The sequence below is a fragment of the Desmodus rotundus genome, chromosome 2 (genome assembly GCF_022682495.2).
Source record: "Desmodus rotundus isolate HL8 chromosome 2, HLdesRot8A.1, whole genome shotgun sequence".
NCBI lineage: Eukaryota > Metazoa > Chordata > Mammalia > Chiroptera > Phyllostomidae > Desmodus > Desmodus rotundus.
Window position 1 is genome coordinate 76,949,392 of NC_071388.1, and position 13,562 is coordinate 76,962,953.

Sequence of the window (13,562 nt, forward strand, 5' to 3'; positions counted from 1 at the left end):
TTGTTTCAGATAAGATATTTTCGGTGGAGATTATTCATAAGTTTTTCCATAAAATACACATTATAAATCAAAGAAAAAAATCCCATGAAAACAATTGTTTGTTTCATTCAAGACTGGATGTTTGAAAAAGCTTTATACATTTATCATATGCAATTGTACTGAAAGTTGAGTAAGTCAATACTTCATAACCACACTCACACATACACACATGATAAACACACAAGTTTATCTTTATGCAATCATTTTTCTTTGATCTATATGTGTCATTTACCAAAAAAGACATGTGTCCTCTTCATTGTTTATTACTTGAGAAGCCTATTCCACTCTCCAGTGTTTATCTTTGCCAGAACTTCTTTTCTGTAAATACAGTTTGCTAGATTATGGCCACATCTATGCTTAAATGCAAACTTTCTGGGCCTCTCTCCAAACTCAGTGTTTGTGATTACAGTTAAGCCATGATATTGTGACTTGCTTTTTTCTTTCCTGAAAATACTTCATCTCCTTAGATCACTGCCATTCAGTACTGTGCAAATGTGATTTGAAAAACAAATTTAAATGGGGCCTTCTAATTAGGCCACACTCATTGATGTTTTCCCAACCCTGTACCCAGGTTACTTCAGGGTTATATGCACACAATTAAAGAGCGTTCAATTTGAGATATGTATACCTTTGAGTACGAATGGGCCACTCTCAATGATTGAGTTTGATCCAACTGCTCGTTCTGCTGAAGTGAATTAAGTCTACTAGGGCACCAGGGCGCCATTTAGTAAATTACCTCATCCAGCACACTACATCTGCCCATCCGCCTCACGTGGCTGAGCAGCTTTCTTCCAGGGAGTGAGTTCATCACCTCAGTTCTCCACTGGCCCAACCTCACTGATGCTAAAGGGTGACTCACGTGACACGGTACTTACCCCAGCCTCAGGCAATAAGACTACCCAATGATCGGCTCCATGTGAGCGAGCCTGTGCCGGTCCTTACAGGCTAAATGGGAGAGCGGCTTTGCTTGGATTTTTCATACATCAAATATAAACAAAAGTGCATTATTGTTCTCTAAACTCTGAAACTGTAAAATTTGGGTGATAAATTCACCACCATCTAGTAAAATTATTTGGCCCTTTAAAAATAAACAACCATCTTTCTCTTAAACTATTAACACATCTACACAAAATGAGTGTATTTAAATAGCAATAAAATTGAATGTAAGTTATGTTTCACTTGCAAATATAAATGTTCTTTTAATTTCAATGTAATTCTGTTCTTCTCTAATGTATTAACTCCAGACATTTATTGGTTCCTCTTCTGAAAACTAACATCCAAAGCATAAAGTACTTTTTGTGGTGCATTAATTTGTTAAATAAAGCTTTGAAAGTGGCTGGGTGCCCAAAGAGCCCACGCAGAAATAAAATGCACTCAATCTGCTTCCAAATGTTTTCCTCTCCACATATATCATGTCGAAAGCTGCCGTTTCTCTCACGAACACTACATCCAAGAAATTATGATCATTCACCTCCACTAGCAGAACATTTTAGCAAACTACCCAAATTTACATCCAACGCAATATTTAAAATGTAATAAAAAGCATGTATGTTAAGCGAACCAGTAATCTAATGATATAAGGGTCTGAAATTGTCTTAGAACTAGCTCTGAAGAACACATTGGTAGCATTTCTCAATGGTGAATAACCTGCTAGCTCCCCACGAGTTTCCTTCCACAATTTCCATGGGACATGTTCTACTTGGATCCTCATTTTGAACTCAGCCTAATGGCCTGCCAAGCGTAGCCTAATGGTAAACAGGAGTGAGAACGGTGGCACTTTCAGCAGGGAGCTGCAAGACTGGCAGGGAGGTATTATTTCACGTGTTCTTGACATGCCCAATTCATGTAGCTTAAAAGTAATAAAATCAGGCTTCTTTGACTCTGCTTCCATTTTCTCCCTTAAAATCAGGAATAAGTATTACCTCAGATCAGAACAGAAAGTTAAATTAATATCAGCCTAAAAGGCAGCAAGCTTAGAAAAAAAAAGTAGCTTCAATAAAAAATTAAAAGATACAGTAAACTGGATAATGCCTGACTCTTTTCAAGCTCATTATACACTTATGATTTTATTTGAAAATAGACCCCAACAAACTGTTTTTAGTTTGCTTTTAGGCAAGCAATTTTCAACCTTTTCCATCTCATGGCAGACAGAAAGTAATTACTAAAATTCTGCAGCACACTAAAAAATATATTTTTTGCCAATCTGAAAAAAAATAAGTATAACTTTGATTATTCACACTGGATGGCGATTGTTGTGTTGGCTTATGTTAATTTTTTTATTTGATGATCTAAGGGGAGAGAGGTCAGTGCCCCTGACTAAATAGTCAGGTACTGCATGCTTTAAAAATTCCTGCAGCTCACCAGTTGAAAATCGCCGCTGTAGGCCATAGTTGGATTTGCTGGCTCACACCTAAGGAAGGAAGTCCACGGAGAATGAATGCTGAGTTAGTATCTCCCCTCACAGAATATCATCTGTGGTTCTGTGCCTCCCTTTCCTCTTGGATTTATATAGTTTACATTGCTCTGCCCTCAGAGCTTCCTAAATATGTAAATGAGAGAGCATGCATGCAAAACTGAAAAAAATGAAGGAGGATATGTGTGGAGGTCCTGTTACCTGGCTGTTAGTGTCCATCCATCCGTCCGTGAAAGGACACGAGCTAGATTTCCCATGTCATACTACTATGATTCTAATGATATTTTGAGTAGCTTCTAAACCAATTGCATGAATCTTGTCGTTTCACCTCAGAAGTTGCTATCAAAACCATCAATAACATTGTCGTGAATAAGGAACGCATAGACATTCTTTACAATTCCTGCCTTTAAAAGCTACCTTCCCATTTGACCCCTCTACGCAACATAACATGCCAGGTTCTGCTGGAACTATAAAAATGAGAAACTCTTCGAGGAATTTACTGTAAGACAGGTCATGAACAGAATGATACTACAAGGAAAAATGTGATAGTGTTGTAAGTGAAGGAGGAAAAAGAGCCAAGTAAGGTTGGTGGTGACTACTTTTTGCAGGCACTTTATAAACACTACCTTGAATCATTATCTTCATAACAGACTGTGTCCACATGTTACCAAAACGGGAACTGAGGCTAAGGGCGTTAACGTGACTTGCATACAGTCATTCATGAAACTGCGGTTTAGCAAAGGTTTGAAATTGTATCCCTCCGACTCCAGCCCCTGTAAGCTTCCGAGGGCAGCGTCGCTGCCTGTGGAGGAAGCCCAGAAGAGGCAAGACCATTGCAGCAGTGGAAGTGGAAGGAAAGCGTCTCAGACCAGGCAGCGCTCCAGCGGGGCATTCAGAATGGACCGGACAAGAGGAGGCATTCTTACTTTTTGTCAGAAAATAGGAGCAACAGATCCAAATAGCAATGAATATTCTGTTATGTTTGGAGTAAAAGTGAAAATTTTTGAAACCATTTTATCTTGGGTTTGTGTTCTACAGTAGGGAGATTTTGAAAACTCTTTTAACTGAGTAGTGACAAGATCTGAACAGGAAAGACTGGGGGAGGTGTCACCAAAAGCATTTTCACCTGCGTGGTAGGGACGTGGAAGGGAATCTCACACACTTACCTGGAGCAGCAGGTGGCCACCCGGAAGAGGGTGTGAGTTTGCCACTATCACCACCGTTATGGTGCCCCGCCAATCATACATTTATGGTGTCAGAATTGATGTGAAGTCGTTAGTGTCTTGATTAGTTTTGTTCTCTGATGGCTACTCTCAATTATTTTCAGGTCTAATTGTGTTCCCAAATTATTTTCAAGACCAATCAAATTTCAAAATGGCAATTACTAAACTGAATTATCCTGCCATCTCATCCATACCACATAGATTGCAAATGAGTACCATTCTGACCTGAAAAAGCTAACAGAACTTTGAAAGCAACTTAAATATCTTAGCCTTAAATGAGAAATGCTTGGTACACATTAACACATTTGTTTGTGGATAGCACTGCCAGAGGTGTTATCGATATTCGAAAATGAAACTACATCAAAAACATTCTCTTCCATGCTTTGCATATGAGGCAGCAACAATGATGTACCTGACAGTAGTGACATGTAACAACAAATGGCCAGACTGACTGGTCCATAGGCAGCCTTGAAAATTACAAAGAATCAGATGCAGTCTGCCTCCTGACCTCTTTACCAAGGGAGTTAAAGGAACAAACCTCCCTTTAATAATGGGATAGAGAAACCCATAGTTCACAGATATTAAATACATAGCACACTTTGGCTGTGAGGCTGACTAGATCTAGCTCACATAAACATTGATAAATGCTACTTAACAGCTCCTGAGCTGACTCCTTGGCATCTGAGGTGTAAAAGCATTTTTTATAGAATATATAGTTTAAGAGTCTGACCTCAGAAGGAAAACACTGGGTTAAGAATCCACCAACCAAGGCCCTAGGTTGATGATGGCCCTAGGTGAAGGCTTAGTTGAAAGGACATGCTTTTCTTTTTTTTTTTTAAAAAGTATATATACATGACAGGGACCCCACAAAGTGGAATTATCTGTCAGAGTGTGGGCCCCTTTTAGTACAGGCTTGTCCCACTAGGTGAGTGTTCTAGGAACCCATCTGTATCAGTGTACCAGCTGGTGTTGTTGTGAGAGACTGCATTCAGCTTCAGTGAATTTTTCTGAAGACTTCATCAACACATTTGCCCATTTCATGATGGGTAATTTTCAAGTGCATCTGCCCACACTGAGCTGAGTGTTCAGTTTTTGACCAAAAATGTCCTGACCCCCATGTCCCACCCCCGATTCACCTGATTCACCTGGTCTTGCCCCAAGCAACTTTTTGTTTGTTTCCCCAGATGAAAAAAGTCCTCAAAGGCAAACATTTTGCCAGTGCGTAAGAGGTGAAACAAAAACAACAAAAGCATTGAAAGGCATCAAAATTGACAAGTTCAGAAAGTGTTTTGAGCAGTGGAAAAAACGTCTCAGTAGGTGTATTGCATCAAATGGAAAGTACTTTGAAGGAGACTGAAGTTTAAACATATAAGAATAAATACACAATTATTTATAAATAAATTCCCAGTTTTATGGGTCCCCCCTCATGTGTATGTGGGTGGGTAGATGATGATGATGATGATAGACAGATGATAGATAGATAGATAGAGAGGTAGGTAGATAGATAGATAATAGATAGATAAATAGGTAGATGATAGATAGATGATAGATAGATAGATAGATAATGGGTAGATCTTACAGGGGCTCAGACACTTACTTTTTTAAAGCATAGACAAACAAATATGACACCACAGCTGAAGATACAGAGTCCTATACAGAAATCAAGGCAAGACAGACCATCTAAGGAAAAAATAAAAACATAGCCCAGGAGAGAGGCTGGACAGCCCAGGTTCTTGGCTGGAGTCCTGCTTTGCATAGGTTTCTTGCTGGTACTTCTTAAAGGCTGTGAGGTTTTTCCCGGGCTGAGCCCCATGTGTGTTCTATGGGCAATCGATGGTGGCTTCTCTGAGCAGGCTCTGGATGGTGAGCAGGACGGTCCTGACTTCATACAGAGCAGACCTCTTGTCCTTCGGCATGTCCAGGCAGATAGTACCCTGGGTGTCCACGTTGGGGTGGTAGCAGGGTGTGAGGCACTTCACCATGGGCAATTGTATGGGTAGCCACTGGAGAACTCTAGGGAGGGCTCATACCTCAGTCTTCTTATACTGTGCCAGCTGCTCCATAGAGGGACCCCCCCCATTTGAAAAGGTTGTCTGATTCAGGGAAGGCAGAAATTACTGTTGCCAGACCTCATGAGGGTCACCAGCTCCTGCTGTAACCTTTTGCTCACGGGGCTGGCCAGTGCCCCATGTGCTCAGCTCCATTATCAGTGGTGCTGGCGAGGTGGGGGGGGGTCACGGTTCTGGGAGGCCCCCCAGACAGCACTGGCAGGGACGCAGGGACTGGGAGAACATGAATGTGTCTCGGGAGGATATGTTTTTCAAGTTTAGTTAACCCCTTCACCAATTCTTAGATAAAAGAACTCCAGAACTTCAGAAATTTTAGAATTTTCGTCTGTCCCTGGTTCCTAAACACTGATTCTTTATCAGCATTTAAAGTGGAAGGTCATTCATCTCATTGAACTTTAATAATTATATATGCTTTTGAAAATAGGATATTTATATTATTAGAGTATACATGGTTAAAAGTTCTAACATTAACAAAATTCAGTCTGTTATTTGTCCAGATAAAGTCAAAATGCCTCTGAACTATTCAGATGAAGGTAATTTTGATTAAACTCAGTATCACGTTGAGCGTCTACCATGAGCTAGCTCTGGGATTGGCCGTGTAGAGGAGACTAAGACCTGCATTGCTCGTCTTTGTTCTTAAGGGCTCACAACCTGGAGGGGGAGACACACACGTAAGCCAAAGTCCCCAACTGGCAGCCCACAGGCTGAAGCCAGCTACGAGGTGCTTTCTTTATTTCTACAGTGTTCTGTTATATTTTTTTATTTTTATTGAACCTATTGGGGTGACACTCGTTAACAAAATTGTACAGGTTTCAGGTGCACAAATCCACAACACATCATCTGTACACTATTTGAATTCAGCGTCCTTAGCCTGAATGTTTATCCTTCAGTTTGATTTAATGCCTTTGTCACCAACCCGATATACTTATTTATTGCACTTGATGGGCCCCTAAGGGTTTTTCAGTTTGGTATCACAAAACTGTAAACTAACAAGCACTCTACCTATAATAGTGTTGTACCTTTATTATAGCTGCTAAAGTTATACAGGAGGGCAGAGGAGGGAAAAGCAAATTCTCCCAGAGATCAGAGAGCAGAAGGGCCTTCCAGGAACAAGAAATATCATGGAGGCTTGGAAACATGAAATGATAGGTCAAATTTAAGAGATTAGGATGGGAAAGGAGAAATATTTATTCCTCACTTATCAAACACTACTATCAGCCACTAATAGGCACTTCCTATAAGATCTACAGTAACATATGATATGTGTTTTATTATTTCCATTTCTTCAAGTGAAAAAAGTTAGTATCAGAGTAGGTAGATAAATTATCTAAGATTAATCAATCAGTGAATGGTAGAGTTAGAATTCAAAGTTCTGCCTGGCCTCAAGCCTCAGCATTTTCACTATAACACCTGACAAATGGCCCTGGTCAGTACACCTCAGTGGTTGGAGCATTGTCCCATACACCAAAAGGCTGCAGGTTCAATTCCCGGTCAAGGCACATGCCTGGGTTGCAGGTTTGGTCCCTGGTTCAGGTACATACAGGTGCTCCCTCAAAATCAGTGAGCATATTCTTGTGAGGAGGATTTTAAAAAACAAAAACAAAAAAATACCTCATAGATGTTATCAGATTGCCAATTTATTTAGGACTTTTTTTTTGGTAATTAACATTCCAAGTTCCCCTGAATCTAAGATAGGTAAGACCACTGGGTATAACCCACGTTTGGGGAAAAACAGAGGTTTAATTCAATGTAGCAAATAACATTAAAATTATGTAAAAATATTTTCTAGAACTTAAAGGAAGTTTAGGGCTGTTCTAGTCTAAGTTTATCATTTTACAAGTGAGGAAACTCAGGCATTTAAAATGTTTGCTTTTAAAATGTCAAAAGGACCTCTATTTTCAATATAAATTAAAATGGATTTTTCAATCAATGTTATCTTAGTCAGTTTCAGAATATTGTAATTATCTTTGTTAATGCTATACTTTTAGAAAATAGTTTACAGCAACCATAATTTTATTATGCCTCTACAAGTTTGAAAATAACTGAGGGGAAGCTGAAAAAAAATGTTAGCACTGAAGAAATAACTTATAAAAATTTAACCATGAAATTGCCCTTTTCACTTCAGTACTTTTCTTGTGACCTGCTGAGCAACAACAGGCCGAGAAATCTGGGAAACTCCTGCTGCAGTGACTGAAGGGTTAAAGTAAGTGAGAAACAAAACAGTGGTGGTCCCAGCCCTTGACCTGCATCTGGGCTGAAGACTACGCATGGACACTGGCTGTGAAGGCAGCTAGAGAGGAAAACACTAATTTAACTGTAGACATACTTCAATTTATAAGAATTTAGGAAATGAACAAAATTCTGTAACTGCATCTTTGGCTTAGCTCAGTTATAACCGTTTCCTGCAAACAATAGTGCCATATCAAAAATTATTTGATGTCCTATATTTTGTGCTAGAAATGTGTGTCATGGTACCAGGTTTAAAAAATAAGTGTCTCAATCAATATTTACTGAGTAAAGGAATGAGTCTATGGATGAATAAAAGGATAAATAAGTGAGTCATTCGTGCGTAGAATAGTTCTCTTTCACATTCTAAGCCTTGTTGAAAATTAGCTCTCTTCTAGTCACTGGAAAGTGTCCATTGGTCCAGGAGGCGTTTGAACAGGCAGAGCACTTCCTTGGAGTCTAACAAGACTTTTGCCTAAGGAGAAATTTGTCACTTTTCATTTATTTATTGCCTTATTCAACTTGTGTCTATTGAAACCTTATTCTGTGCATCTTCTGATCAAGTTAGAAGAGACCAATTTAGGTTTCCAGCTGGCCTACCTTGTATACCACAATGAGGCAGGAATATTTTCTCTACCAAACTGGACAGAGCAGCTTCATTCTTTCTAGACTACATCTTATTATGTAAAGAGACCCCAAACAAAGGTCTCCAGGATGTAAAAGATGCATTCTTTCAATGCCTTCCATGAAAATGCCTCTTTTTTACTGTTGTTGGTCTACCTAGCTGTGTAGAGTCATAAGTTATTGTAGCAAAAGTAGAAGAGAGACATACAGGAGAGGAAACATGAGCTACACAAGGAGTGGAGGGACACACACATGGTCTGACAAAGAAAGGACAAGTGAAATTAATAGAACGGTAAACAGGCAAATTGGTAGATAGATAAATTGGTGGGGAAAGAGAGGGAGAAAGAGAGAGGCAGAGAATCTTCGAAAGTTCAGAAGTGAACATTCCTCAGGGAAAACAGTCCTTGGCACAGCATCTGGTTTAACAGACTATGTTATCATTGAACCATGAAGTTGTCCGTACTGTAGCTCAGAGGTACCGTCATTAGTCTGCACCACACAACTGTGGAGCAGCTACTGTGTACCAGACAGAACTAAATACTGGATGCTTACAAGAATGAAGAAAGGATCCCTGCTCTGAACGCATACATGATCGATTCTCAGCTCTTCCATTTTTTGAACATGCCTTTATCAGTAAATGTTTTGAGCCAAAGCTCTCTACTCTATGAATACTAATTTATTTATTTCATATATATCTTCTGTTTTGCTGTATTATGGTTTCATATTTATTATAAAATATAAATGAAAAGAAATTAAAATGTTTGAAGTAATATTCATTTTCTATATTATCTTCATAGTGCAACATTTATTAATTTAGGGTCAGATTGTAAGTTTAGTTGATTTCAGTACTTGACCTCAGGTAACACTCCCGCTGCACACGGGCACAATGCACATAAAATGCTGCTTGTTCAGGGCCTGGCTAGTTATCACACAGCACAGATCCACATTTCCAATACTGTTCTCAACGGCTTTTCGTGATCTCTTTTTAGGTCAGATTAGATTATCCGTGCATTTCATACTGTAGTTGACAAAGAACTCATTTTAGGCATTGAAGACATGGAATTTCCATATTCTCTATGTTTGCTCTGGCCCTTATTACAAATTCCCTAATGTATAGTCAGGGTTGAGGACCACCATGGAAGGAGCAACATGGTCTTCTAGGGTCATTGCTTTGGGCCAAATGAACTCAAGGCTCTGCCTTAATTGTTCAGGCCCTTGAAATAAATTATTTACTTCATGAATACTTTAGCATTTGTCAGTTTTATTGTTTAAATGTGTTGTCTCCAAATTTTTTTGATCATGTATTTCTAACAATAAAAATGCTTGAGCACCCTTTACAGGGAATAGTATGAGTATATTTTATTTATAATTTATTTATTTTTTAAATTGAACTTATTGGGATGGCAGTGGTTCACAAAGCCACACAGGTTTCAAGTGGACAACTCAACGAAACATCATCTGCACACTGCCTCGTGCACCCACCACCCCAAAGTATCTTTCTACATTTAATATACATACAGGTGTGCATGCATTTTGTTTCCGATTCTAAGTTGTTTGTTTTTATATAAGTCTGTGGATTCTTTGTCCTCAAACAGATCAAAACGAGTATCTGCAAAAATACAACCTAGTGCAAACAATTAGAAAGGGTCGTATCTTAAAAGTTCATATTATAGGGATATTGCCCATATTAAACTTTTTGGCATCAAAATTAAATTATTGATGAAATCTTCAAAGAAGGGATTTTTTCTATTAGGGATTTGTGTTTTTACATAAGCAGGGTCAATTTGCATTAGAAGATCTAATCAATCTTTATCTCAATTTCGCACCTAAATGGATGATGTTTTTAATTATCACTATTTACTAATACTGTCATATCCTTATGATCATTTACTTTCATTTAATTCTCACAAACAGTCCCACAAGGTAGAATCAGTTGTTATTTTCATTTTACAGGTGAGGAAATTGAGTCACAAGGTCATAGTTTGTCTTCCTTACATAAATTCTAACTGATATCTAATTTCCAGTGTAAAGTTATTTCAAGGAGATTGCTGCAATACCAAATTTGAAATGGAATTTTGTTTCATAGTTTGTGTTAAATATATTTCATTATAGTTCTTTGAAAACTGTTTACTCGACAGGCCAGATTATTTTCAGATAATCTGAATAACCGATGTCCTCCATTCACAGACCCAGCCAGGTGCAAGGATGCAAGCCATATATATCAACTTCTGCTTTTTCACACTGTGGTCTCATGATGTGACCAATGGACTAGCAATTACTTTTTTCTAAGGTTCTTTATTCCCATACAGTTTTTCTCAGGAGGTGTTACTAGCATTTCAAGGGAGAATTCTCCCTTGTGCAGGCCGGATACCACTTACTGCAATGCCTTTAGCATCCATCCTGGCCCTTACCCACTGAACAGCGGTAATGCCTTTCCCCACTCACAATTTGCAGCACTCCCTCAGGGCCATTGAGAACCACTGAGCTAATGAAAGACAGATAAATCACTGACCCACGCAGCCAATGCCTTACATCAATCAAATTACCTTACACCAGTAGTTAATAGTGTCTATTGTCCATCTGCTACATGTAACTGTTTGAAATTTTATCAGAGCAGGATTGCCAGAGCAACAGATAAAATTTCAGGACGCGCAGGCAGCTTGTAACTCAGTATCAGAAACAGTGCAACGCTAGTGTCACGTTCTGGTCTCTCTCTAACCCACTGAGTCAAGATCACTAGCAAACTGGAAACGCAGGTATCTGAGGTGTAGAAAAATGTGTTAAGTGACACATCTTATATTTAAAGCTTGTAATGGCTAGAGGAATACTCTCATCACATTAAAATTTAATTTATGTTAACAAATAATTAGCCCACTGAATGTAACTGAAGACAAAATACTTGTGAAAATTTACATTTCTCCTGCTACAGATATTAGACATTATTTATTCTTCAGCTACAATATAATTGATTAATAAATTCGGCAATTACTTAAGAAAAAAGCCAAAGAGAGTCAGCAACTTAAGCAACAGGGCAACCCAGACTCAAAGTATTTCATATCAAATATGAAAAAGTTCATGAACTTAATTTCTTGTAGAAAAAGAGATAAGGGAATTATAGCAAAGAATAATTTCAGTTTTCCTGATTGAATTATGAAAACTTAGAAGTGTGGTGTTTCATACAATCTCTACTGACATGACTGACCTTAAGGAGAAAAATGACAAGGCATTATTATCACATAATGCGATGTCTCAACTAAATATATATTCGTGTACAACAGTTTTTCTGTTTGTTTGTGGATTTGTTTCAGATATTTTTTAAATGACAGTTCCTTAAGGAAGATATGCCGCAGTGAATAAAAGGTCTTTTAACCCATTGTAAAGAAACATAGCAAAGCCATTATAAATGATGCAGCAATTTTATGAAAATGAAAGCTGCTATTAAATCTGACAGGCTGTCACAACCGCACAGAAAATAATCGATGTAATTATGGCAATAAAATTATGTTTGTATTTAGTTTCTTTCAAGGAGTTAAAATAAAAATCTTTTCTAAGTAACAGTTTGGAATAATGTTGGCAAAAATAGCAAAAACTCAGATAAACATTTCTAAATATAAAGTATATTAACATTATTTAGAGTCACTGCTCTACATGCTTTTGTTTTTCCTCAAATTTCCTTTAAGATAATTACATTTATACCCCTTTTGGTTTCCTGTGCATAATTATGTTATGTTTTTTCCTGTGTGATTTAGTATTTTTAACTAGGCTTCCTATTACTTGGCTTCAATAAATCCATAATCAGCTAAAATTGGATTATTTTTGTTTTTCACAGCATATAATAAAATTTGAATTTCCTGTAATTATTTTCCCTGTTGAAAAAAACACCATTTCTTTTGTAACTTTAAATAAGAATGCTGTATAAATATGTGATATAATTATCTCCACCTGGTATTCAGTGCAGCGCCTTCATTATGGGCATTTTCTCAGACAGTGATGAAGCATTGCACATGAACACATATTAGCTTTGAGCTTGGTGACAAATGCCCCATGCAGCGACAATGGAGAAATTAGTTTCTCTATTCATCAAAAGTTACCCCAGGAGCAATTTCTGGCCTAGGACTTGGCACTTTTTCTACACCTCTTAATGTTTAAGGAACATCAGCCCTGCTGGAAAATTTCACTAAACCCTATGAAATCAACAACAAAACCAGTTTGTTCACAGTACATGATATTCTTTCAACAGTGTCTTTAATCCAGTGTACAATGCATAGAACTCGCCTATTAAAACATTCTTTGTAACTTTGCTCTTTCATAAATACACCTCTGAAGATCTAAGAAATGCTAGCGTCTCTTTAGTAACAAGTATCTTCATAGAAGCCAGATATATAGAGTATGGTATACCAGATCCCTTTAATCCTGGACAAAGTTCAAAGAAGCCTCACATTTTAACTTATTCTAGGTGTAAAATTTGTGTCAAGAAGCAGTAAAGTCTCTTCCAAACTAAAGCACTTGCTAAATCTGAGCATGGGAGGAGAGATCTTAGGTGTGTACCTGTGAAAACTGCTGGCCCTGAGGGGGTTTCAGAGGGCCCAGAGAAGACGCATGTCTCACAACAATCAGTGTAACTTGCTTTCAGTGCATTATTTTGATTTAAACGTATATCTACCATATCAATTACCAGTGCTGCCCATGTCCTGATACTACTTATGTATTAAATTTTCTTCTGAATTATTTGTGTGGCTTTAAGGTCATTGAAATACCAAAATAATAATGCTACTACAATCCCAAACTACAGGGTTTCTAATTTATATTCAGAGAAGAGCAATCTCCCAAACAGGAAGTGGCTCGTCATTTATTTTTCATCTACAGTAAAAAAAAAAATGTATCCCGGAAGTCTGTCAGCTATGTGATACCACTTTCCCTCTCCAGGTCTCAGTTTGCTGATCTGTAAAGTGAGATTTTTTTGACTGG

At 38.0% G+C, this 13,562-nt stretch overlaps 1 protein-coding gene and 1 pseudogene across 2 annotated transcripts in view; one reads left to right on the forward strand and one right to left on the reverse strand.

Annotated features, from left to right (window-relative positions):
* The window catches only part of EPHA6 (EPH receptor A6), an 876,611-nt gene that overhangs the window by 664,620 nt on the left and 198,429 nt on the right, over window positions 1-13,562 (forward strand). The gene's annotated exons all lie outside the window — the stretch shown is intronic.
* On the reverse strand, window positions 5,337-6,365 carry LOC112302530 (ubiquitin-conjugating enzyme E2 C pseudogene; annotated as a pseudogene).